This window comes from Hippopotamus amphibius, chromosome 1 (assembly GCF_030028045.1).
Source record: "Hippopotamus amphibius kiboko isolate mHipAmp2 chromosome 1, mHipAmp2.hap2, whole genome shotgun sequence".
NCBI classification, from domain to species: domain Eukaryota; kingdom Metazoa; phylum Chordata; class Mammalia; order Artiodactyla; family Hippopotamidae; genus Hippopotamus; species Hippopotamus amphibius.
Genome location: NC_080186.1, coordinates 163,763,847 through 163,790,475, shown reverse-complemented (window position 1 = coordinate 163,790,475; position 26,629 = coordinate 163,763,847). Strand labels below are relative to the sequence as shown.

General features: G+C 43.9%; 1 protein-coding gene across 1 annotated transcript in view; it reads right to left on the bottom strand.

Moving 5' to 3' along the window:
- Nucleotides 1-26,629, bottom strand: part of SPOCK1 (SPARC (osteonectin), cwcv and kazal like domains proteoglycan 1) — a 517,559-nt gene that overhangs the window by 293,857 nt on the left and 197,073 nt on the right. The window lies entirely within an intron of this gene.

Sequence of the window (26,629 nt, the reverse complement as noted above, 5' to 3'; positions counted from 1 at the left end):
CAAAGCTTCCACAGGGAAGAGGGCTGTGCCCTGTCTGAGGTACAGCCATTGCTATAACTAGGGCTCACCAGGAGGGTAGAACAATCCTCTCACACTGACTAAAGACCCCCCAAGGGACCCACACTCCCAAAGGCTGCTGGGTTCAACCAATCCTGGACCATGGAGATAGGCTAAATTTTCTCTCATCCAACAAGAATTCATGCAACTCTATGATGGATGTAACCCAGTCTCTCACCCCCCAGCACTGCCAAATAGATGCCTATAGACTCAGGAGACTTAGAGAAACAATCTCAAAGTACTTCAGCCAGGCTCCACACTTGCGGACTTGCTCATCTGGCCACTCAGACAGGTAGATGATGTACTTATGTCGTGTGACAAGACAGAGAGTCCAGAGGAGCTATAAGAGAACTGTCCTCATACCAAGATCAACATGCATGAGTCCCCTGACAGCTGTTCAGCCCCGACCAATGAGGATCTGTGTGCACGTGAACATCTGGCTGTCCTGTTGCCCTCCAGGGTGTTTCCATAACCTGCCTGTGTTCACTGAGGGCCTGGGGCACCCACAGAGACAGAGCAAGGCTGAAGCTGCAAGGAAGCTGGGGGCAGAGGCTCAAGGACCTCGGTGCCAGATGAGACATCCACACCTAATCTCCAGGCGGACTTGGAGGTGGCTCCCATCACGCTGGTACTTTCTGAAGGAGCTGGGCTGACTGAGTATGGGACAGATTAGGGAGCCCAACTGAAACCAAGGACACCAGTGAACAAGTTCATTCTACGTGTGCACAATTATCACTTATGGAGAATTTGCTGCACATCTGCCTTTGTGATAGAAAACAAGACACGAGGAACATCCAGCCCCTACCCTCAGAAGCCCACTGCCACTGTCTGGCCAGGGGAAAGGGAACAAGAAATGTCAGCAGATGAAGCATAATATTACCAGGCAATGTGGTCATTATAAAAAGCAAATAGCTACAGAACACAGAGGAGGAAGCAACCAACTATTCCAGGGAACCAGGGCTGACTCTACTGAGGCAGTGGGGCTTATGCTGGGTCTGGATGGACACGGAGTTTTCCAAGCAAGGAACATGCAGTGGGTGGGATGAGGAGCCAGCAAACGCAATGAGCAGGATTCTTTGCTGCGACAGCCCTCAGCTCAGGCAACAGGAGTGGAAGCCTGAGCCCAAGTGCAGCCACAGAGACAACAGGAGACATCTGCCTGCTCTGCTCAGGGTCTCCAAACCCCGCCATGGCCACACCACTCGATCTGCCATTTGCTCTGGGACCAGGAAGCCTGTAGCTGCTGTGGATGGTCATTGGCATCACTGTGGTCCGTCCACTCCAGCTGGAAGGCTGAGCAATGACGCCATGCCAGGAGGAGCTGCACTGACCCACGGCATGCCACCCCAGGGAAGAGAGCCAGCTCACATCCCGGCCCTTCCAACCAGCAAGTGTTCCCGTACCACCTGTTAGGAACATGTGTAAGTCATAGGGGTTCACAACTGGAACCAACTAGTCTGTGTGCCTGTCCCTCTCTCTGCCCTGCACAGACACACTGCCAGCTTGCTCCACCTTCCTTTATTAAATAAACATCTCTCCCTTTGGAGGTGAGATCCCTGAGAACAAACACCATGCCATGTGACCATGCTCTACAAACCAAGACCCTGGAGGTACGCCCTCCTCACCCACAGTCAATGATAACAATAAGGGCCTCTTGCTCTCACTGAGCCTTTGAAAGGTCCCACTCTTGTTTGCAGGGCACAGGAGTAGGGAACCAGGGTTCCTTTGCACCCATCTTTTAAAATCAAAACCGTCGAGGGCAAAATTATCAGGTTAGACCATTTATATGGTAACAAAATACACATCAATAAGGACATATTTATTTCTTGCAGAAGAGTACTCAGCCAGTGGAAGCCATGTAATATTTTTATTTTTATGCTTTTTTAAAATTTATTATTTAGAAAATAACAGGAATGTTAATAACAATGCAGGCTCCTTCCAATCCTAAAATTCAGTGATTCTAAATATATCAGATAGTAAACCAAATATGCCCAAAAGCTCTATGTAAGTAAAGTGCGAGCAATTTTCAGACTAGCAAGGACTATAGTGTCCTGGACAAATCCAAGGAAGACCAAAGCAATAAGCCATTTTGTCTTTGATTTTTATTTCTGCTTCCAAATTTTAAGAGCCCAATATGAAAACAAACAATAGGTATGTCCTAGATCTTTAAGATCCCTTTCCTATTAATAACTTACAAGCATTAAAGAAAGAGTCCAGTTGGGTTTTTTCACATGATGCTATTAAGAGAGTACCTTTTGGGAAAAATTTCCAAGATCAAATTCTTTAGCCAAATTACTTTCTTGTGAAAGCTGGAGACTCCTAGAAAGTCACATACAAAAACATGGGGAGAAAGAAACCAAGAAGTAATAAAGAGGACAAAAGATGCAATGGTGATGATTTCATCCACTCCATAACCACACCCTCCCCATGCCCAGAGCCCACCAGTATGCATGAAGCCAGGACAACGCAGCTACACTGGGGCAGTACTGAGTCACACTCACTGAAATCCATCTTCACATTTAGCCAGCTGCATATTAGACTGAGAACTGTACTCACAGCCCAGACATGGCAAGTAAGAAGCAAGAACCTCTTGGGCCATGACCTAGAACAATGACTAGGAACCTCTCTAGGCAGCTGAATGGAATCACAAGCCCTTCTAATTAGCCTGTCTCCGGGGTGGCACATAGGGTAAGCATTCATTTAATCCTTTCGTCCTGGTACCCTATTAAGGAATGAAAGATCTGGAATAAGCAGAGGGTGACCCTCAGCTCACTCACCAGCCCACAGCCCGTGGCCCCTGCCAGAAGCAGGCAGGAGAAGGACCCGGAGCTCACAGGAGAAATCATACATTTACTCACAAGGCGGTGACAGCTCCTGCAACAAACCCAAATTGTGGCTCAATTTAATAAGGCATCCGCGGCTCAGGTACCTCATCTGATTTACCAGCAGGATACACAAATCACAGCTAGAATCGGAGGCACCTTGTCAGGGCTGCCTGCTGGAATTATTTGGGAACAACACTGCATGGGTTATTTTGGTGTTGCCCATCAAAGCCTTGTATGACTGTTTCACACACCTCTCTTTTCATAAAACTCAGCTCTTAATCCAGCTTGGAGCTGAAATCAATGGTTCTGCTTCTGGATCTGAAACATAAAAAAAAACATAAAAGCCTATGGCAGTTTCTTAACTGGTAACTTCTCTTGACGTCTCCACTGCCATTGCCTAAGTAATTCCGGGTAAACATTTTGACCTTTGCTAGCTTCAGTTTCTTCAGCTGTAAAATGAGGCCAATGGTGCCCACTCTACTGGGATTAGTGGGAGGATAGAGCACTTGGGACATAGATGCAACATGCCCAGCATGTGGTATGCACCAAATATCCAAACACAATCACTGCTTTTTTTTAAAAAATTGACCTCAGTACATCCTCTGCTGTAAGCTGATAACAGAGTTTTAAAAACAGACTGCTAGTTTCCTCCAGGTTAGTATATTTGTGATACTGCCATCCTGACTCTGTGGAGATTTTTAAGAAATCAAATCTGGGTAATGGCTGCTTTGGAAAAGCAGCAGCCACGGCTCTGTGCAAAAGTGTAAATAATATGCCACTTAAGTAATCACATTACTCACAGCTTAACACATGTGATCCAGAGCTGCAAGCAAGCGTGTGTGTGATGGATTTCTCATTATCTGTCGGCTGCCACTGCAGCCATCCAAGCGTCTGCGGGCATCCTGACTGGGAACGTCTACATTAGCTCCTGATGGGACTTACACTCCTGCTATCACCAGGAACAGACTCAGCAGGAAGGAGGCGATGCCTTCAAAATAAGGTGATAATACAAACAGAAATGCTTGCTTGGGGAAGAGCTTCTAGGTTCTAGGTCGGCCATTAAATGTCCCTTCCTCAGCTCCCAGGGGTTCCCAAAATAGTTTGAGTGAGAGGAAATCCCTAGCTGAAGCCTCCCAGCCCCTGCCAGGTAGGGATGGAGCCTCCTCGGATGCCATGATGTGGCCTACTTTTGACTCAGTAGTGCCTACTGTCAGATTAAACACTAAAGGAGAGAACCGGCAATGCTGGACTAAATCTACCTTATTCCTGAGAAGGGGCTCTGAAATCTCAGCATTTTCCATTTGAGCAGGGCTGCCCTCAAGGGTGCCAAGCACTAACTGGGGATATGTTAGGTGCTTACACCATTTACGCTCTGCATAAATGCAGAACTTCTAGAAAAGCCACTTCAGAATCCAACCATAAGCATGCTCTAAAGACGTGGGTGTCTGTGGGGACAAGGGCTGGAATACCCCCAAGGAAAGGACATAGGGGTCACTTCTTAATGTGAAATACAGGTTCACCAAGGCACCTCTGCCTTTGCTCACACAGAGATCCCTATACATGGGCAGCTTTGATTGCAACAAGGCAATCAGAGACTCTGTCCTTTCCATCTCTACCTCGCAGCAGGGCATCTGTGCCCTCATGGCCTTCTCCCCTACACTCTCTCATCAAAACCTGCTCCTGGACCTTCCTTCAGAGCCAGGTAAAGGGGACTGGGACAGCTTCCCTCACATTCAATAAGGGATCCAATCCTGAGGTGACAAAATCCTGCCAGAGTGTCTGCCAGCAGAAAGGTGAGGAATATTTGGGGAGAGAGCCTTGGCTAGCCCCTGAATTTAAAGCACACCTGTCAGCCTGGGTCCAGGCAAAGATGGAAGGTGAGGAGGATTAAGAACTAGTGGCGAGTAGACTTTAGACAATGCTACAAAGCTACAGTAATCAAAACAGTGTGGTACTGGCACAAAACCAGACATGGATTAATGAAACAGAATAGAGAGCCCAGAAATAAATCCACACACCTACAGTCAATCTTTGACAAAGGAGGCAGGAGTACAATGGGAAAAACACAGTCTATGCAGCAAGTAGTGTTGGGGAGGTTGGACAGCTGCATGTAAATCAATGAAGTTAGAACATCCTCACACCATACATAAAAATAAATTCAAAATGGCTTCAATATTTAAATATAAGACATGACACCATAAAATTCCCAGAAAAGAACACAGGCAAAACATTCTCTGACATAAGTCGTATCATTCATTGTTTTCTTAGGTCAGTCTCCTGAGGCAATAGAAATAAAGGCAAAAATAAACAAATGGAATCTAATCAAACTTATAAGCTTTTGCACAGAAAAGGAAACCATAAATAAAATGAAAAGACAACCTACAGACTGGGCGAAAATATTTGCTAACGATGCGATCAACAGGGCTTAATTCCCAAAATACACAAATAGCTCATTCAACTCAATAAAAAGAAAAAAACCCAGTCGAAAAAATGGGCAAAAAACTTAAATAGACATTTCTCCAAAGAAGACATACAGCTGGCTAAGAGGCACATAAAAAGATGCTCAACATCACTAATCATTAGAGAAATGCAAATCAAAACTACAATGAGGTATCATCTCATACTGGCCAGAATGGCCATCATTAAAAAGTCTACAACTAACCAATGCTGGAGAGTTCCTTAAAAAACTAATAGTAGAGTTACTATATGATCTAGCAATCCCACTCCTGGACATACACCCAGAGAAAACTATAATTCAAAAAGACGCATGGACCCCAATGTTCACAGCAGCGCTATTTACAATAGCCAAGACATGGAAACAACCTAAATGTCCATCAAGAGATGAATGGACAAAGATGTGGTGTGTATATGCATGTGTGTATAGGTATATTACTTGGCAATAAAAAAGAATGAAATAATGCCATTTGCAGCAACATGGATGGACCTAGAGATTATTGTACTAAATGAAGGAAGTCAGAAAGAGAAAGACAAATACCATATGACATCACTTATATGTAGAATCTAAAATATGACACAAATGAACCTATCTATGAAACAGACTCAGAGAACAGACTTGTGGTTGCCATGGGGCAGGGGGTTGGGGGAAGGATAAATTAGGAGTTTGGGATTAGCAGATACAAACTATTATATATAAAATTTCAGTAAACAACAAGGTCCTACTGTATAGCACAGGGAACTATATTCAATATTCTGTAATAAACCGCAATGGAAAAGAACAGGAAGAGAATGTGTGTGTGTGTGTATGAATCACTTTGCTGTACATCAGAAACTAACACAACTTTGTAAATCAACTGTACTTCAATTTAAAAAAAATGAATTAGTAGAGAGGGGGAAAGGGATTGAAAAAAGTCTGCAAATGGTCTTGAAGGGAAAAGATACAGTGACCAGGAAAATGAACACGGGCAACGTGAGAGTATTTTCTACTACAGACCCAAAATGGAGCCAGTGGGCAGTACAGCAAGGACCCAGGTCCTAGGGAAATGCTGGGACCTTGCCATTTCTAAAGGAAGATCAAGAAATAGCTACTCGAGCATGTATTCAACCTACAATGGGAAGCAATAAACGTCTACTGAACACCTACTGCCAGGCAAGCACTGTGCTCTGCTCAGCACTTTACAGTGGCTATCCCCATAATTATCACAATGACTTTGCAAGGATGGAGGCAGTCTCTACACTTTACAGTAGAGGAAACTATGGCTCAGAGAGGTTAAGTGACTTGAGCAGGGGTCAGCTCTTTCCAACCACATAGCCCTGGGCTCTTTCCACACACCGTGATGGCCCAGCGCCCCCAGCTGGTTGAGTACCCCACCAAGTTCACCATCAGCTCCTGAAGGATGGACACGGCTAGACCCGACTCAGACCTGATCAACCTGCAAAGGCTCAGGACAACTACCAACTGAATCAGAGGTGGTATGTGGAGAAATTATGATTCTCTTAGAAACTCGTAATTTAATTCTTTTGAAGGCAAGGTCCCACCTCTGACAAAGCCCAGTGAAGCCGATCCTCTGGGCTTAAGATATGGGTGAGAAGCCAGAGTATAGAAAGGGAGGGAAGAGAAACGGAAATCCAAGAGACACCCTGGAGGGAGGGGGGAGGAACAAGCATTACACCAGATATCTACGTGGTAGCTGGGCTGGAGTCGGGGCTGGAGGCCAGAAGATGAAACAGCATCCTCGCCCATAAGATGTACGGCATCAAGCAGATTCCAGGAACAGCCAATCCCCATCCTGAGTGACAGCAGCTTGCTAAGTGCACCAGCCTGCAGTCTGATCCATGAATCATCCCAGGCTAACATGCCTCTTCCCCCAGCCAACAGCCACACAGGCCACAGGCGGCTCCCACGTGCTCATTTATGCGAGCACACACACCTTAACAAACCTGGGGCCCAACTAACTGAAAATCAGACACAAATTTGATTTGGGTCACTGCTTGCCTTCCTGCTGGTCCCTGTATTCTGCCACATAACCTTGGGGCCTGAATGACAGAACTGGAGAAAATATTGAATAAATTATGGACACACACTCAACCACAGCTACCCAGACCTTTTGTGCTTATTAACAATGCCTCTCGAACACGTTATTCTGAAATCTTTCCCAGCTAAAATCTACCTGGGAATGTAAATCTTCCTCACCATAATGTGAACACATCCCGTAATAACAGCGGCAGTTCATTACTGAGGCATTTTGGATTATATTTCTCCGAGAAAATAAATAGCCAGTTTAAAGATTGTCAGAAAAATGTTCCACTGGTACTCAGCTTAAACATGATTATTTATTAGAAATTATCAAAAGCTACTCACACCTGTGGTAACTAGAATTACACAAGGTCCTCAGTGAGTTTTATACCAAAAGGTGGGAAGGAGACATAAAACATAGAACTGCTACAGATTTTCACTTTGAACAGATCTTCATTTCTTTGGCCTTTGGGGCTGATCTTGGTGATGGGATCCTCTTGCGCCAAATGCTCAGACAGAGAGAACCCTGGCGAAAGATTTGTAGAGATGGAAGAGGGGAAAATATCTCATGGAGAGCTGCTACTCTGTGCCAGGCAGAGCTCAACCCACCAAGTTAGGAGTCAGCAAACTTTTTCTACGAAGGGCCAGAAAGTAAAATTTTTTAGCTTTGTGGGTCACAAACAGACTCTACCACACACCCTTCTCCCTGTCCCCCTTTAAACATGTATCAAGCACTCTATACACATTACTATATATAAAATAGATAACCAACAAGAACCTACTGTATAGCACAGAGAACTCTATTAATATTCTGTAATAATCTATATGGGAAAAGAATCTGACAAAGAATGGATATATGTATATGTATAACAGAATCACTTTGCCTAACACAACATTGTAAATCAACTATACTCCAATATAAAATAAAAATTCAGTTTAAAAAAATGTAGCAATCACTCTAGTGACCTCACCTGGACTTGGCTTTCGGGCTGAGTTTGTCCACTGCTGCTCTAAAAAGACTACTTGTCTTAAGCTCTCCCCCACCCTCTGTGATAGATGCTGTCTGTGCTCCCATTTTAAAGACAAAGGGAATGAGGTGCTGAGATGTTAGGAAACCTGCTTGAGTCCACACACTCAGCTTAAGTGTCAAAGTACAAAGCCAGGCAGGATCCAAGCCTAGGCCCATTGGTTCTCAAAGGCTGTACTCTTCCCACTATACCCCATGGCCTCAAAAACACTCTGAATTTGGCAACTCTCTTTTCAGCAAAGAGTGAATTTATATTATGAATAAGAAGGGATGACAAAGGAACTAATAGTTGTTGAACATCTAGTGTGCATTGAGCCCTGGCCATGGACTTTATACACGAGAGTGCCCAGGGCCAGCACGGACAGTTGTATAGGTCGCCCACTGTACAGGAATGCCCAGTCAGTAGGGGTTACGAGTGGGGAGAGAGAAGTGGGGAGGGACAACATAGGGGTAGGGGAAAAAAAGAGTTATTATGGGATTATATGAAACCATGTGTGTGAAACTTTTGAAAATTGTAAAGCACTATAGAATTTAATGAATCTTTCATTAAATTAAAAAAAAAAAAGACTGCCAGGTCAGGAAAGGACTGCCATGTGTACTGCATGCATCACTCACACCCTAGAGCAGAGCTGCACCCACCCAGAGGGGGCTCCTCCTTCCATTTCAAAGGCACCATGGTGGCTGTAGCAGTCCTGCTAGTGTACCTCCCAGAAGGCAGGATGTGAGAGGAAAAGCCTCACCGAAAGACAGGGCAACCTGCAGCCTGGAACAGCGAAGGGAGACAGAATAGAGTCCAAGTGCACAGACTCGCAGAACACGAGGGGGATGCGGGAAGCCAGAGACAGGAACCCAGGCATGGAACCTCAGTTGCTAAGGAAAACCAAGCTCACCCCCACCCTCAAGTCCTAGGACAGAGTTTTGCAGTCATGAGGAAGACAGATCACTGCTTCACATACCATGTGAATTAATGGACTTCATTACTCTTAAAGGTGATAACGGTGGAAAATAGGTATTTTAAAGGAAGATTTACACAAATTCTATTCAGTTCAAGAGACATTTATTGACTCTTTTAGTGATCGCGACCTAAGAGTTTATTAAAGGAAGCCAGGAGCAGCTGCAGAGTTTCCCTAACATCATGAAGTTTATATGGTGTAGGTGTCATCCTTAACAAAAGTGGACTCTTAATCACAAAGCAGAAGGGGTGATTACAGCGGTCACAGACCCAGTGTGATCGCTCTTCAGGTGTTCCAGCGGGCTCCTCTGTTGCAGTTCTGACCTCTGCCTTCCAGGCCATTATCACCCCTTCCCCATCACTTAAATAGTACAGGGGCCCCACACAGCTGTGGTGGCATTAACTGTTTCCACCCAGAGTTCCCCAGCAGAAGACAGCCCAGGCACAGCTCTGAGAAGACCCATGTGTACCTGCCTCACGCTCTACCTCCTGGGCTCAGACAACCTGGTCTTAACTTGCAGGAGGTAAGCTGAGCCAAAGGTTGCAGGATGTCCCAAAACACAGAGCCCTGCCCCTGCCTCAGCACATGGCAACACTTCCCAGGAAGGACAGCGCTGGGAAAGAGTCCTTAAGAACCCATGAGGCTTCCTTTCTCCCACACCCTATGCAAATGGAAAAAAGAAACACACACACACACACACTCCTAACTGTCTTCCTGAGACCTCAGCAGGCAAAAACTTAAGTTGTTGGGAATTAGTTAACCAGTGAAAGAAACTGCATTTTCTTTCCTTTATCATCTCCAAGGACAAGATTTTTCTCTGATGCCCCTAAAAGGTTCTTGCGATTGTCTCCAGACAGACACCAATGAGGAGAGAAAGCAAATTGCTCTCCGCAATTACTAAGCTCCAAACTCCCTAAACAGCCAATCTTTATGCCGCCAGTGTAGCTGTGTCTATGGACGGCTGGTTCAGGCGAGGGCAATCATTCCCTGAGCCCTCCCCTACTGCTCAAAAGGCAATGTGGAAAATTACCCAGGAAACAGCTGTTTATGCTTTAGGCGGTACCTACATGGAGAGAGAAGTGATGGGTGGGAGGAAGTCACAAGCCATAAAATTGAGAAAATACTATTTTCAAGTTAAATGTGAAGGGAAGTCCCTCTGCAAGAGGTAATCAATAGTCAAGCGGAAGCACCATAGGACAAGACCCTCCGGTGATGGAGAGGAGGAAAGTGGCAAGAGTCACCTCCGAGTGACAAGTCACTAAGCTACAGTAGCTGCAGAGAGACTGAACTTCACCACTGTTTCCATCCCCAGAGCATTGAAGGTGCTTCACCCAGCAAGAGGGAGCCAGGTCCAGCCCCCAGCCTCTGGATGATTTTCTCCTTCCACGTGCACAACCCTACAATGTAGAGATAGCATCTAAATCAACAGTGGTAAACTGTACTGCTTCAGGCACAGCTCTGTGACATTCTGAAAGAACAGGTAACAGCAGCTATTGCTCGCTCCCAGCCATAACCCAAGAATCTAAGAGATTTGGGAACCCCTGGACATACCCAAGCCTGACTTTGTCCCAATCTTGACAATAAGCTGCCCACAACAGAGAGGGCCCAGCACAGCATCCTGAATCCTACTCACTGCTTCCCTTATGAAGGTCATATCTCCCCAACCAGGGCCAATCCTCATGGCTGTGAGAATTTGGTCAAGTGGGCTGGAAAGTAATGGTATTTAACAAATGAATACAGAGAGGAACCCAAGTTTCTAATCCCTGGCCTCTCCTAGGTTCCTGAGATCAGGCAGTCATTTGCTGCCAAGCTTGGACATCAGGTTACATTTAAAAGGGAATTATGAACTCATAATGATTTTAAACATACATAATTCTAAACCAAGTTGTTGCTAAGCACTGAAGTCTACCATATTTTACTCAAAACTTCCAGGTCCTCCGGATTGCACCCAGGGAACAAGATGCAATGCCTTCTGGAATGAGGAGAAAGAAAATCACTTCAAAAGGCACTAAGGAGACAGTCAGCTTCATTCATTTATGTCTGAGATGGAAAACTGGGGAAGGAGAAGCTACCAATTTTTCATCAGTACTGGGCTATTCATAGCAGGAGGCTTGACTTGTGGTTTGATTGGCTTGATTCAAATTGCAAAGAGCAAGGATGCATCTTCACGAGGAGAGCAGCACACAGAGCACTGAACTCTGGAGTCCAATAGAGCCCTCTCTGAACCTTGGCTCCAACATTTATTGACTGTGTGACCTTGGAAAGATACCGAACCTTGCTTTTCCAGTCTATAAAATGAGGTTATTAACGGGGCCAACTTCATAGAGTTTACAAAGCCGAAATGAGGTAATTCATGTAAAGGACTGATGAATGCTCATAAAGAGTAGCCATTAGAAGTGGTATTGCTGTTTGATGTATGATTCTCATTTATGTTCATTTTAACCCTCAAGTACTCTTCTTTTCAAAGCTGCCCATCACATTAGGATTTTAGGGGGAAAAGTTTAAAAGGAACACTTGCTTGGCCTCTTGCTTTTCTTTGAAAAACAGCATTCTCTGGCTCCACAGTCTGAAAACAGGTCCAAAGAGTCAGCAACTTAATCTTTTAAAAGGAACGGGAAAAAACCCTAACATGTAAGCCAGAGGCAAAGGTGAGGGAAAGTGGTTCTCTTTTATCATCAAGAAAAAGCAATTCAGGAGGAAAGACCCACATGTCTCTGCGTTGGTTGAAGCCAGAATAAACCCACAGAGAGCTGTACAATCTGCTGAAGAAGAGCACGCAACCACATTTTCCTAGATGCTGCTTTAAAATAGGTAAGGGAAATGGTATGCAAAGATGAAAACTCATAAAGCAATCTTTCTCATCAAAAAACACCATAAGGAGAGTGAAAAAAACAAGCCACAGAGTGAGAGAAGATATTTGCATCATTTAAAACCAACAAATGGCTTGCATCCAGAATATATAAAGAACTTATATAAATCAATTTAAAAAAAAAAAGACAGACAACCCAATTAAAAGTAAAGGGCAAGAGATGTGAACAGGCACTTTACAAAGTAGGATACCCCTAGGCTAAAATACACCAGAAGGGCTAAAATAGTGAACTCTGGCCATACCAAGTATAAGAAAAGATGTAGAGCAACTGGGACTCTCCTGCCCCACTGGCTAGAGTGGAGCCCTGCAGTAGTATAGCCACTCCAGAAAACCACTGGACAGCGTGAACAGAAGATATTCACGTGGGTCTTGAGACTCAGCAACACCACCCTTAGGAATATATCCAAGAGAAATGAGTACAGGTATAGAAAAAGATGGAAACAAGAATGTTCATAGGCAGCAACGCTCAAAGAAATCGTCACTTGAAACAATTCAAATATCCATCAGCAGCAAAACGGATAAACTGTGGTGTGTTCACACAACAGAATACTAGACAGCAATGCAAACCAGCGAACTGCTACTACACATTACAGCCTGGATGAGACCACATGCTTGATATGGAGTGAAAAAGGGCCGGACACCGATGAACACAAACGGTAGGATGTCATTCACATGACATTCGAAAAAGGGCAAAACTAGCCTACACGGCAAAGTTAGACTAATGGTAACCTCTGGGGAAAAGAGAGCAGAAAGAAGTCAGAAGGGACATAAGATTGGGGAGGATGAGGGAGGCTTCCGGGGTGCTGCTTATGCCCTGTTTCTTGATCTAGGGGCTGGTCACACGGGTAGGCACACTTGTTAATAAGTCTATTCTATTTGTGCACTCTAGATGCATATTACACTCCAATACAAAAATATAAGAAATGAGTGAAACAGATATAGTTTATTCTGTTGTATTTATGTGATCTAGCTGGGTCATTGCTTAGTTGGAAATAAAGAGACGCAGTTGACCCTTTAACAACACCAGTTTGAACTGTGCAGGTCCATTTATACATGGATTTTTTTCAAGAAATACATACACTGCAGTATTACACGGTCAATGGTTGGTTGAATCCATGCATGCAGAACTGTGGATACAGAGAAATTGCATCTACAGATGATGAGTTATATGTGGATTTTCAACTGTGCAGAGGCTCAGTGCCCCAACCCCCACACTGTTCAAGGGTCAGGTGTACCCTGAGCCAGAAACAGGCATTTCCCGGGAAACAGTCATATGGCGGAATGTGTTCTTCTGACACCGAGGGGGACTGCTGGATGGGTGCACCCCGCAGTCACTGAGAGGGAGGAACACTGTCCTAGTCTGAACCATGACAAGTCTGGGAAGCCAGAAAGGCACACGGGAAACCCAATATTGGCACAAATAATAATAAATGTATGAATCACTTATTAAGGTGCTGGTATTGTTTTAAGCACTTAAAATGTAGTAACATGTAATCCTCCTAAGTCCCCATTTCATTTTTCAAATGAGCTAGAGAAGCACAGAGAAGTGGCCAACCCAAGGCCACACAGCGAGCAAGAACCAGAGCGTGGACCCAGGTTACACGTTCCTGCTCCAGAACCCACACACTTAGCCACGTGCTGCACCACCGCCCTAAACTATCTGACAATCTGAGGAAGAACAGGAAATCCAACCACCTGCCTCGGCAGAGGCATTCATGCCAGTGATAGGGGGAGGGAAGATAGAGGCCAGGAGGAGAAGAGCAACCATCTGCAGAGCACCTACACTATGTGCCAAGCAATGGGCTAAGTGCCCTCTTCACACCAAATCTGGTTTAATTTTCATAACAGTCCTGTGAAGTAGCCAGTATTATTACCCCTATTTGGGAGATGAAGAAAATGGGCTGAGAAAATTTAACTAATTTCACACAGCCGGTGACGGGCACAGGCAGCATATGAACGCAAGACTTCCCCACCTTAAAAGTCAGTAGTCTCCCAGATCCTACAAGCCAGAATAGGCCCTGATACCATGGTGTTTCCATGGCAACTCCAGGAGGCCACCCCATTGAAATGGCATATGGGAGGGGAAGCTCATGCCTGCATGGTTGCTTCACAGACCCAGGCCAGAGCCAAATCCAGTCAGAATGGAGCTGGGAGAGGGGTGGGTTAAGGTGTTAGGACCCCCACACAAACAAAAGCTGGCGTGAGGTCTGAAGATGCCCCACCTGGCATAATGGAGGAGACATCTGTTTCATCTTGCCCACAGGGTCCCCCTATTCCTCTAAGGCAACATTTTACTTCTGGTTGAGGCCTAGATGATCACACTCCCCAACCACACAGAGAACCACATGACTCAGGCATGGCCAGTGTGAGTTCTCCCTCCTTGCCACACCACAGGGATTCACTCAGGAAGGGGTACATGATCCCACAGGTTAGTAAGAATCCTCCTCGGGTTTGCATATGGATGTGGAAAAGAGAGGGTTCTCCATGAGGAAGAGTTGTCTTGGAACTGCTAGAGAACATCTTCCCAGTCACTGGGAAAAGCATGTCTGAGAATAAAGCCAATGTGCCAAAGCTGCTGCAGCAGAGAGATGAGGAGAGAGTGAGTGTAAGCCCTGGATACAGCCCTGCCTGAAGTCCACGGCTGCACTTTCAAATTATGTGGACCATAACTGGGCTCTGTACTAAAGCTAGTCTAAATCAGGTTTATTTGCTTGCAACCCTAAGGGTCCTGACATAGCAGAGGTCTCTGAATAAGGTATGATGTAGAGTATGGACATTTTTCAAAATAAAAAGTGGCAAACTGGATGGGGTAAAGCCAAGCCATCTGAATTACCTCCAAGGAGGGTTTCAAATGGGAACCATCCTAGGCTGAACCCCCAATACCTTTACTTGGCTTCCAAGAAAGGAAGGCAGCATGGTGTCATAAGAAAACTCTATGCTCTCCCCACTCACTGGTATAGTTTAAAAAAAAAGAAAGAAAAAAGTGAAAGGGAGCCAGAAGAAAATGCTGGGGCAGCTACCACAGATGCAGATGTGATCTGAAACAGCAGAGTCACCCATCATCTTCCAGCGCAAACAGCTGTCAGAACTAAGCTCTTCTGGGGCAGAACTGAACGCACAGCCAGGCTTGTCTCCAACAAATGAACCTCCATGGCGTCATGAATCGACCCATCTTTAATGAGATTTTTTTTGTGATTTTGATTCCATACAAGACTCTGCCAGTGAGAACGATCAAAATGGTATTTCACTACCTGTAGATACACACCTTACCTTTTAAATTCATACCTTCAGATAGGAAGGGGGTTAGCAATAAGAGGAAATTAAATCCATAAATCCACTGATTTATCACTGCACAAACACACAACAGGCACCGTGACAGCAAACTCTTTGCAGGCGGTATTTCCCCCAGAGTCATCACTGCAAACACAGTGGAAAATCCTGATTTGGAATGAGAAATAATTCCCTGTTAATCTTGTTTATCTTCTTGGTCTAGTAATCCCCTGTGGCCACTGCCCATCTGGCATGTTCCTATAAGAAAACTGTGGCCACTATTGTGTAATTCAACTTGATTGCTGGTTTGTGGAATTTTTTTCAGTGTATACTATAGGCTGTTGGGTATTGGTTTTTGTTTTTATTTTTAATAAATCTAATAAGCCAACACCGAGTACCATTTATTTCAGGAATATTTTAAAAGTATAAATAAGATGCAGGCAGCTTTTATGAGAACACATGAAATGCTATCTTCAGGGAGTTAAGAGAGCCCAACAAATTAGTCTAATCTCAAGTGGACCAGGAGGAAGGGAACTGATTCACCAAAGCAATTTGCAATTAGCAATAATATTCTGCAATGCTGTAGCTCGCACCATCAGAGCATCTTAGGATGTGCAACACGCCTTAATTAATTCTGACAGTGCCCTTTAGAGCCCCGAATGGCACACTTTACCCTACACTGGACTCACAGAGGACATGATTAAGAGACAGATCCCTGGGCCTTACCCTCAGAAATTCCGATTCAGGAAACCTGTCACAGGGTTTAGAAATCCCACCCCACTTCCTCTCCCAAGTGACTGTGACCATGGAGGTCCAGGGACAGAATTCTGAAATGCCACCACAAAGAAAGGTATTATTGCTCTCACCACACACGTGGACCAGGGCTCAGAATGAGTAGGGGTTTGCCACTTGCTCTAGAGCGGCACTGTCCAGCAGAACTTCCGGTGACAATGGAAATGTTCTGTAGGCTGCACAGCCCATACAGGAGCCAGTCGCATGTAAGTAATGAGCACTTGAAATGTAAGTAGTAGGACTGAGGAACTGAATGCTTCATTTCATTTCATTTCAATTAATTTTGACTTAAATGGCCACATGTGTCCATTGGCTTATTTATTGAACTATGCAGCTCTCGATAAAACTGCAGCATTTAAGAAAAAAATTGGAAGTTAACTATAGTAGAACATATTCCTTTCTATCTTCAGCAAATTGTCAGCAATTTCCTTAACATGTGCAAAATGGCATGATCTGAGTACTACTATTCTCAACAACTCTAGAAGGTAAGTTTTATAAATGAAGAAACTGAGGCGCAAAGAAGCTAAATGAAGTCACAGGGCTGGATATAACAGAGACAAGATTTGAACCCAAGCTGTGCAATTCCAACACCATGATGCTTCCATTACAACAAGCTGCCTCCACATATATGAGCTCAGTCTAAAACACAAAGGAAAAGTAATGAAACTGTCACCTCCCTTATCCTAAACTCCTGAAAATTTTCTTTTTTTTTTTTTCACCTATCAATTGTCATTCCTAATCAGGGTTCTATGAATAAACAAACACAGCATCACACTGAGAAAGGAAAAGGTTCCAGGGCCAACCACACACTGCAGGATTTGGCCCTCACTGATCCTCTTCCTCTCCAGTTCTCCCCTCTGCTCCAGCCACACTGCTGCAGGAGTATAGCAGGCACCTTCCTGCCTCAGGACCTCTGCACTTGTTGTTTGCTCACCTGAAATGTTCTATCTTCAGATATCCACATGGCTCTCTCACCTGAGAACTCTGCTCCATCGTCCCTTAAAAATTCCTCTTTCCACCCATACAAGCCACTACTCCTGGCACTGCCTCTCTCCCTCTATTTTTCTCTGTAGTATTTGTCACTTCTTTATCGTCTGCCTTTCTCTGTTCCCACTGGAATATAAGCTGCAACGGGGATAGTAATTTTGTCTTATTCACTAATGTATCCCAACACCTGGCCTATAGGAGGCTCTAAGTAAATACTCTGGGTAAATACATAAATTTACAACAGAAGTTTGCTTGCATGGTTGCAATATAGGTATTATTTTTTCATCCTTCACACAATTCTATATTTCCCCAATATTCCACAATAAACACCTGTGTTCTTCACAGTCATCAATCAATAAATAATTCAATCAACAAATTTTCTTCACATAATCCTACTCAGTTGGGACTTCTCTAGTGCTCCAGTGGTTAAGACTCTGAGGTCCCAATGCAGGAGGCCCGGGTTCAATCACTAGTCAGGGAACTAGACCCCACATGCCACAACTAAGAGCCCGCATGCTACAACTAAAGATCCTGCATGCCTCAACTAAGAACTTGCATGCCACAACTAAGATTCAGCACAGCCAAATAAATAATTTTTTTTTTAAAAATCCTACTCAGTTGTCATTATGTTGCCCTAATACCACCACCTCCATGAAGTCTTATCTTATACCTGCCCCTACTCTCTACTCTTCTTCCTCCCAGCTCCACTAACAATGGCTCAGGGCTACTATCCTCTTGAAACAGAGATGGTCACATCTGTATTTCATCATAACTGCTAGATCCAAGGAGCTTAACCACAGAGGACAGCCAACAAATCATACTCAACTTTTTTCATTTAAAAAATATAACTCCATCATTTCTGACAATTTTACAAATGCACCAGAGGCTAAGAATTAAAAGGCCCCATACTTGCTGAAATAGCTACACAATTTTCTCCCAATAAAGGCCAACAGGTAAACACTGTTTATAATGCTAGCATTAGGAAGTTGGGGGTACATTCAACCTCACTAACCAAGCATGCTTAGATAATGCCTTTTTTACTGGGGAAAGAAAAGCATTGTTGGATGTGGTCTCTGAGTAATACCAATCAAGTATCAGTGGAGTTGCATCACATATAAAACAATAAAGGCACATCGTGTATCCCTTCGTTTTACAAAAGGCTTTCCCTCATGCACCGCCTTATCGAGTCTCATCAACAACTCAGTGAGGTAGGTTTTATTTGTATTCCTGTTAAGAAGCTGAGGAAACTAAAGCACAGGAGAGCAATATGACTTCTCACATGTCCCAAGTCATGTAGGTAGACAGTCACGTAGGTGGAGCTGAGTTAAAGGACATAATCTCTAGTTATGAGAGTTATGAGCAAAGCAGCAAGGAAAGGTGCCCAGACGATAGAGAAGCCATGATGGGCAGCTGCAAAGCGTGGCGTGGCTGACTGAACACGAACTAAAGCAGCATCCAGGCTGTGAAACTGTGCTCCGGGCTCTGCCTGTGAACATCAGTGTCTGACAAGTGCAGCCCGGCGAATCGGTAGATGGAAAGGCTTTCCTGCTGGCCTGACACTAATGCAGGCCTCGTAAGTAAATAGCACTCATCTGTGACAAGTACAGATAAATCCCAGTTTAGGGCTCTCCTCTGGAAGGGCTGGTGGAGGTGTGCTGACACTCCGCTAGGACAATTCATCATCCCAGGGAGACAGGTTAAAAGGTGCACGCAGCACCACATAGAAGCTCGGCATGAGCTCATACAGCAGGGACTGGGGACCCAGGATTTGATGAAGCACACAGATGGAAGAGCACAGACCTGCACAGCAGGCTTCCCGAGCCCTCCAGCAAAACGGTGAGTGGCAAAGCTAACCCCAATAAGCTGTAATAATTTGCTTACAGAATTTTAGTTTGAGTGAACCTCAAGAAAATACAGAAGAGACTATGTATATACATAATTTGTGTATATTATTTGTATGATACATAGAATATATATGCATGTATACATACATATATGTGTGGGTGCATGTACACATACACATGTATACATACACATGTAGGTACACACATATATGTGTAAGAGGTTATCTCACCTGTATCTAGGGAGGTGAGTGGGTATCTTTAACTGAAATGCAAAAGGATGACTTCTGTGCACACTTAATTTTAATAAAAACAGAATAATTACATGAAATGGAAAAAAGTATGGCTATAAACTGTAAGGGTAGACAACGGACAACTTCTCATCAGAAAAGACCATGATTCCAAAAACCTCATCAGGAAAGGAAATGCAACTATATAAATATGATTGAGAGACCATACTGTAATGTGGTCCAGAGAAGGGCCTCTGGAGTCAGACAGACCCAGCCCCAACCTCAGCTGTCCCACTCACTAGATATGAAACTTTGGGCAAGTCACTTCAGTCTCAGCTCTTCAACAGGGATAGCTGTGTGAGGACTACATGAATTAGTGCATCTAAAGCACTTTCTAACACAGAGCCATGTGTGCAGCGGGGACTTGTTGAGTGTCACTGCCTTCCCCTCTTCTTCCACACCAAGTACAGGATGTCCTATTTTGAATACCAGAATGGGGTCTTCCCAGAGATCCTGTGGGAACTGTACACACAGCAGTGATTTAATTTCCATTTATTTGGGATTTGGTTGATATTGATTTCTAATTCAGTCCCCCTGTGGTGAGAGAACTCTAAGATTCCAGTCCTTTGAAATGTAAGTCTTACTTTATGACACGGCACGGTCTTCCTCAGCAAACATACCACATGTATCTGAAAAGTAAGTATACCCTTCTGTTGGGTGGAGCGTTCTGTAAAAACCTATTAGGTCAAGATAGTGTTTGTAAGATCTTCTGATTTGGTCGTCTGATCGTTTCACCAATCACTGAGAAAGTAGCATTAGGATTTCCAGCTACAATGAAGAATCTATGTCTCTCCTCAGTTGCATGTCTCTATTCAAGTACATTGAAGCTATGTTATTAGGCACATACACATTCATGATTATTAGGTCTTCCAGGTGAATTGACCCTTTTATTATTAAGAAATGTCCCTCTTTACCTCAGATAACACTCCTTGTCTGGAGGTGTACGTCTTCGGATATTAATATTGTCATTCCAGTTTTCTTAAGCCTATTTTTTTCATGGTATACCTTTCTCCATGCTTTCACTTTCAACCTATCCATCCTTCCGTATTTACAGGGGGCCTCTTGTAAACAGCATTTAGTTGTGTTTCCTTTCTATCCAGTCTGACAATCTCTATCTTTTAATGTTTATTTACATTTAATGTAATAATGGATATGGTTGGACTCAGGTCCCACATTTCCCCTCCCCCATTCTGTTCCTATGAACTATTGTTGATGTTCACACATATGAATATATGTATATATATATTTTATATACATCATCTACATATATTATAAACCAAACACAGTGGTGTACTTTGTTTTTAATAGCTATATGTCTTATATAGGTCAAGAGATTTGCAATAAAGCCAGAGAAGAAAAATATATACCTAAACAGTCCCATATACACACACACACATACCACACACACACACACACACACATATATATAATTCATTCATTTCTATAGATCCATATTGTCATCTAGTGTCACTTTCCTTCAGCTTGAATAACTTCCTTTAGCATATCCTGCAGTGCAGTTATGCTGGTGACAAATTTTCTGCTTTTACTTCTCTGAAAATATTTCACTTTTGTTTTTGATGGATATTTTTGTTGGACACAGATCCAAGAAGTGACAGATATTTTTTAGTGTTCTTTTACTATTTTAAATGTTTCATTTTCATCGGATCTCCATTCTTTCCAATAAAGAGTCAGTTTTTTTAGCACTATTGTCATTATATGTGTCTTTTTCCTCACTGTGGCTGCTTTCAGGATTTCTCTTTCTTTGGTTTTTAACTCTTTGACTATAATGCACCTAAAGGCAGCTTTTTTGTATTTGTCCTGCTTTGGTTTGTTGACCTTGTTCTATCTTTGATTTTTTTCCTCCAATTTTAGGAAATGCTAGGCCTTTATTTCTTCAAATATTTTTTCTGCCTCATTCTCTCTCCTTCTCTTTTTCTGAGATTCCAATTACATATATACTAGACTTTATATTGTCCTACTCTTCCCTGAAGCTCTGTTAATTTTTTTTCTATCTTTTTTTTCCATTTTTCATATTGGATAACTTTTTATTGATTTAACTCCAGGTTCAGTGGCTCTTTCTTCTGCCATTTCCAATCAGCTCATAAGCCCATCTACTAAACTTTATTTCAGATACTATACTTTTCAATGCTCGAATTTTCATTTTTTAAGTAGTTTTCATTTCTCTGCTTAGATTCCTCATCTGTTTATTCATAAAAGACTTTTTCCTTTAAGTCTTTGAGCATATTTACAATGGTCACTTTAAAGTGTTTATCTCCTAATTCCAATATCTGGATCATCTCAGAGTCAGTTTTAATTGCTTTGTCTCTTACCCATAGCTTACACATTCCCGTTTCCTCTAGTAATTTTTATTGTATAGTGGATACTGTGTAGGATACATTGCAGGGAGTATAAATTCTTTTATCTTTTTTAAAGTATTTATTTTTATGTTCTAGCAGGCAGTTAATTTGACTAGACTCAAACTCCTAATTCAGTTTCCCCTACAGTGAGTAGCAGCTAAAACTTCTCAGTTTCTTCAGCCTTTAAGCTGTTGCTTTTTTGTTGAGAACCTTGGAGTCTCCCCCATTCATATGAGCTCAGGCATCAGCCAACGATTTGGGCAAAGTTTACAATGATGCTCGTGCCCCTCCTCCTGTGGAGCCCTCCTCTCTGAAATATCTCCCCTCACTTTCCAGCTGTTCTGGCAGCTCTGAACTCTGTCCTCCAACTCCGCCACTCAGTAGCAGTGCAGCTTTCTGCTTGGCCTCTAACCATCCATGCTGCAGTGACTGGAGGGTACCCTCAAGCAAAAAGCCACAGAAAAGTTTTACCAAGTGCTGTTCTCTTCTTTCAAGTGTCCATCCCCTTCTAGTTTCTTCTGGCACTCCCAAGCCAGTGGGTTTCCTCTTCAGAGAAAAGAGACTTCTTTAGGAGTCTGATCTAAGACTATGAGGTCATGACAAAGGAAAAGGCTCATCCTTAGCCAGACAGGATAGAAATACAGCCATATCCTTGGGAAACGTCCAGTCCCTTAGTGGACGCCCTGGTTTCTTTATCCTTGCCTCCTCTGGACTCTTACTGCCTTGCAACCCCTACCTGGGACGTCCAGGGCCTATGCAGGGGAACTCACTTCCCCCCCAACAAAGGACGATGGCTCTGTTCTATTCTTACTCTCAGTATCTGCTCTTGGAAGCCTGATCAAAGAGCAGATCCCTAAGGCTGCCCATGCCTGTCACTGACCTGTTAGTAATTGCCGTTACTCAAAGTAATTTACCAACTAAGAAGCATCCATGACAATCCTCCTGTGTGTACATGGGGCAGCCACAAGGGGGAGCACTGGGCAGGCCTCCAGACAGCTAACATTCTCTGCCAACACCCGAGCGCCTTCAGAAACAGGGAAAGCCCCACCTGAACCTCCCTCCCACCTGCACCCTCACTTCCCCAGGTCTGTTCTGTAACAATAATAACTACTAAAGCGTTATCTCTTCATCTCCTTCCGCTTAGTATGAAATCCGGTTCAGACCATGAGGAGCACTATGAGCAAATACGCTTATTAAATATTTCATCATTATTGTTTCAAGTGTGTTCTCATTTTAGGCAAGGACTCGAGGGACAGAAGGACAAAGAATCACACGATGTACTAAACTTATGTTGGCAATATGATTCTACGCCTTTCACAACCTCCTGTATATAAGTAGAGACAATCTAGAGAACAAAAGATTTCAGTCTGATTTCAAGTGTCTATTTTGACAAGTCCAGATTCACAAATTTCCCGCAAACAGTACTGTTTCAGAGTCACAGGTGAATAATTTAAGTGCCGAGAGGATGGCAAGGGCTGTGAGTGTGGTGACTGACATCCACAAGCACCCTCTAGGTGACCCATGATGCTGAGGGTCGTGATGTTTCTAAAACTACGTGCTTCCAACTGTTATAAAATTGAATTGGCTCTTGAAGAAGCATCTTATAAATGGTTTGAACTTACTACTGAATAATATTGCAGGACCTATAAACAGACTAACAGAAATTCAGGCTGGCCCTCCTTCACAGACTTTTTAGAATCAGAATGTAAAGGTAAAGACAAAAATCAAGTTAGATTTTTAAACTGTTTTGAACAAATAAACTGTGGAAGGGCATGCATATTGTAGAAGACTCCTTCCCTTTACAAAAGGAGTTAACCTTGGGGTTCCTTTAAATCTGTTTTAGATCCTGTTGAAAGTCTATTTACTTTATAAGTGCTCTCTCTAAAAGGCATATATCCACACACACATACATTACAAATAATTTCAGGGGTTTGGTATACACTCAAAAATGCCCACAAATGTTCACATTCATTAGAACTCAAGGTTATAGGACTCAACAGTGCATCTCTTGTTTCCCAATCTGTCACTCCACCCTAGTGCATAAAAATGGGGGTTGTAAGGCTAGGAGAGTTGCAGTCACTTTAAGCACCCTATTTTCAGAGACTTGAACAGGTACAGGGCTGGTACAAGGTAGGTGCTCACTAAATACAGATGGTTGAAAATATTGTTATTGAATCAGCAAACAAACTTCAAACAAGGAGAGCATAAATAAATAGCGAAACATTAAAAAGCCTTTACATACTGAAATCAGGAAAGATAGCATTGCTGATAATAAAAAGTTATTGAAATATTTTCACCTGTGAGAAATTAGATTTCAATGTTCTAAGACCTGAACACACACCTAACGCTGAAAGCAGGAAAGGAACCATGTTCTGTTTATCTCTGCACCTCACGCAGGCCGTGGCACACAGCAGGTTCGCCAATAAACCCTGTTAACAGCCATACACGAGCCCCGTTGCAGCACATTTCCTCCCAGGCTTCCCAACACTCTTGTCTCCGCAGCCTTCCAGGGGCTCTCAGAAGGAAAGCACGTGATTTGCCTAGTTTAGCAGTTTCAAGTGTGTCCAATGAAACATAAGTGTAGTTGTGCAGGGCTGGGGGCACAAACTGCAGAATGCATGGAATAGTCAGGAACAGGACTTTTATAGTGACAGGACTATGAATGCCTCCCCATCCCCTCCAGAAGGCACTGTGGTGGGGTCTGTGCCACTGGGAACCAGCAGGGCTGACAAGGGAGCCGCTCCCATCCTGATGTGTAAGTGGGCAGGTTGTCCTGTTCCAAAGAGGAGCAAAATCCATAAGCTGCTCTGAGCCAGTAAATGCCCGCAGGATATGCTCTCAGGACAGCCTCTCCTAGAGAAGAGGGGAGACAGCTGGCCCGACACTACCATGACCTGCTGTGCGCCCTCGATGAGTGACTTCACCTTTCTGTGCCTCAGCTTCCTCATCTGCCAGCGGGGGCTATAATTTTATTTCCCGCATATGGTTGTTGGGGAGGGTATTGGTTTCCTAGGGCTGCTGTAACACAGCATCACAAACTGGGGAGTTTAAGACAAGAGAAACAATAGAAATCCAAAATCAAGGTGTTGGCAGGGCTGCCCTGCCCCTGAAACCTGCCAGGGAGGATCCCTCCTGGCCTCTCCTGGTGGTTGCCAGCAATTCCTAGCATTCTTTGGCTTACAGGTACAGCACTTCAACCTCTGCCTCTGTCTTCACACAGCTTCTCCCTCACTTGCGTCTTCGTGTCTCTCTTCTTATAAGGTCACCAGTCAGACTGGACTAAGGTCCACACTAATGACCTTACCTTAACTTGACTACATCTGTAAAAGTACTTTTCTAAATGAGGTCATACTCACAGATACCTGGGGTTGGGACTTCAGCACAGCTTTCTGGAGGCCACACTTCAACAGGGAGATTCACTGAGATGGGGCTGGAAGAGCTCTTAGCATGGAACCTGGCCACAGGAAGTACTCAGTGAAGGTCAGCAGCTCCAGTGACACTGATCAGTATCACGCAGGTTTCAGGCTGACCGTTCCCATCACCTACTCTACTCTACCTCATTGTCTGCACTGTTTACGGACTGCTAAATTATGACCTTTGCTATAAAACATGGCTTCTCCCTTTAGCCTACTCCCAGTCCCATCAGCTTCACCCCAGCTCAAAGTGAGTTCCTCCATGGAAACCTCTACAGTCAAGGCAGCCCCAGGGACCCAGAGTCAAGGCAGGCATGCCATGAAGGTAGTAAGCCTCAGGCCCCTCCTGGCCTTCCAAGACCTTGAGACGGGCCTAGCAACGTGCTCACGTGGATACATGTTCGCACAAAAAGTGCCAAAGTAAGACCTTTTAACCACCATCAGTTAAGCCCTGTGTCTCCTTCCACGTCATAGCACCCTCTGTCACACCCCACCTGGTTCCAGCTAGCACCAGAATCCAGCCAAGGGTGAAGACCTTTGCTCAGAAAATTCAGTGGGATGGATTATGTAGTTTGTGGGCACCTCTGTGTAGAGGCAAAATTATCACTAGCCATCGTGGTATGGGAATGGTTTTTAGAAATGATCCCATTCGTCCACTGTCATGGTGACACGTATGAAGAGGGTCGGAAGTCACACCAAGATAGGAACATGTCCTACAGGGCCCAGCACCAGAAGTATGTGTGTGGAGAAGAAACAAGGTCTGAAACTTACGGAGACAGAATCCAGGCCACGGAACAATTCCCCAGTAAGATATCAGTGGCATACAACAGCACTCGTTAAAGCCTATTCAGAATGGAAGTTCTCTCCCAACAGAAGCACACTGGATAATACAACACACACTACAAACGTTCCAGCTTCATTCCTTCCTTTCTTGGTGGGAGTCCCATGACATCACATTAATTGGAATCCCTGTGCTTCAGGGGTACAGCCTCATGAGCAGTGGGCAGAGGAGATCTGCGGAAGAAGGCATGTGCTCTGTGCTTCCAATCATCAAAACTGGAAACCAGACGTCACCAGCCATGCTGGAGGACAGACCGAACTATCTTTCCAATCTCTCTGTAGAAAATACTACAAAATTAATGCCACATAAAGAGACAACCAAAGGGCATGCAGCAAAAAACATACAGGGAAAATTTATGGTAGAGGTGTGTTGGGCTGGCAAAATATAAATCTGTTATTTTCTGGGCTAGGTCATGTAGGCTTTCTAGAATTTGATAATTTGTGATGATTTTCTCAGCCTAAACAACAAATGATTTTACTCCTAAATTTGTATATATATATTTCTGTGTTCTTTTTCATAAAGAGGGCTCCCTATGTAAACTTCAGACCCCACAAAACCTGGATTCACCCAGGCTCTCGCCACTGTGGATCTCTGAGTTTACTCCCTCTGAAAAACCGACTGGCCTCAGAACGC